The sequence below is a fragment of the Poecilia reticulata genome, linkage group LG13, assembly GCF_000633615.1.
Source record: "Poecilia reticulata strain Guanapo linkage group LG13, Guppy_female_1.0+MT, whole genome shotgun sequence".
Taxonomy (NCBI): Eukaryota; Metazoa; Chordata; class Actinopteri; order Cyprinodontiformes; family Poeciliidae; genus Poecilia; species Poecilia reticulata.
The window spans coordinates 829,639-831,333 of NC_024343.1; the positions used below are offsets into that span (position 1 = coordinate 829,639).

General features: G+C 37.9%; 1 protein-coding gene across 1 annotated transcript in view; it reads right to left on the bottom strand.

The window, feature by feature from the left end:
* robo1 (roundabout, axon guidance receptor, homolog 1 (Drosophila)) overlaps window positions 1-1,695 on the bottom strand; it is a 232,849-nt gene that overhangs the window by 41,533 nt on the left and 189,621 nt on the right. The gene's annotated exons all lie outside the window — the stretch shown is intronic.

Sequence of the window (1,695 nt, forward strand, 5' to 3'; positions counted from 1 at the left end):
TGGAAGTACAGAGGCTCAGCACTTTCTGCTGTGGCAGTGAGCACTCTGCCACTCAGTAATCCCTGGCTCAGTAATGAGCAGGGTGTGTGTGTGTGGGGGCGCTGTGTGTGGGGGCGCTGTGTGTGTGTGTGTGTGAGGGGAGTGGGGGGTATGGAGCTGGGTTTAAAAAGCATGAAATTACTCCAAAGATGATAATAAGAAAAAAAAATTACCTGGAAAATTAAACTGAACGTTTTATTCCCAAGTGTGCCTGGGGACCCAAAAGGGTTTTCCAATAAAAAAAGGGAGTCCCACTGCATAACATACGAGTTCCTAGAGTTGTTAAACAGATGTTATATGTTATAACTTCAAAAATATAAAATATCCTATATGTTCATATCAGAGTGCTAGAATTTAGTGGCCATGTTCTTAAATGTTTACCAACTGCATGTTTTTTGTTTTGTATTCACTTCTGTATTGCTTTGTTTTTCTTTTTTTATACTTTTATGCTATTTATGTTAAACTCTCTGAAAGAAGTGGTGCAATATCCCAATACTTCTTATTATAAATTGTATCAACCTTCCAGACCACTCAAGTCTGTTGGTACTGGATCTGCTCTACATCCACAGAACCAGAACCAAATATGGAGAAGCAGCATTCAGCTTCTATGCACCACAGATTTGGGACAAACTTCCAGAAAACTGCAAAACAACTGAAACACTGAGTTCTGTTAAATCAAGGATAAAACCCAAGCTGTTTACAGTTGGATAACTAAAGTATATTAGGTTGATGAGATTTGACAAAATGTAATGTTTTACTGGTTTACTGTATTATGCTTTTATTGTGTAAAAGAACACTGAATTTCCTTGTCGCTCCAAATAGAAATGTGTTTGACATCCCTGACCTAAATAATGCAACCAGGAACAGAAGAAGAGAAAAGTGCAGACATTGGGATTTTAGTAAGTGGCTAAAAAAAAAGAAAAGGAGTTGGCCTTCTCTTCTGTGTCTGGAAGCAGAACGAAACAAAGCTAGATTAATAACTATATAGCGTTGTTTATTTTAGACAAATGTGCATTTTTCATTTATTTATGTGCACATTTTAACTGCAGGTAATGATTTGATTACATTTTTTGAGCACTTACATATTGTTCAGAGTTATTGAGTTTATTTTTACCATTTTATTCCTAAAATATTTGCTTTTAATTTTGACAAATAATAGCATACTCCCACCCCTGCTGCACTCCTTCTACCCCCACATAAATAAATTAAAAACAGATAAAACTTTTCTCCTGAAGGGGAGCTCAGAGTTAACAGAAAAAACATTATTATTGCGATAGACATGACAGATTTTTCCTTAATTCCACCGCTTGAAACGCAACAAACTAAGATTCTCCAACCTCCACAAGATGGCACTGTTTCCAAAGCATTGCCATCCACTCCCCAGAGTTTAATTTCATACCTTTTTCTACTCTTTCAGCACACAGAGAAGAGGCCCTGATGGGAGCACAAAGGTATACCTCCAGAAGGAATTACATTACCTTTCTCTTTTGTCTGCTCAGTCTACAGCCATGTCTGCATCTCTATTATGTTTCAGCAGAACAAGTCCCATTTGCTCAGACCTGAGACATGCTTGCTGTATTTATTTGAGAGTGAATGTCGGTGTGTGTGTGTGTGTGTGTGTGGGTGTGTGCGTGTGTGTGTGTGTGTGTGTGTGTG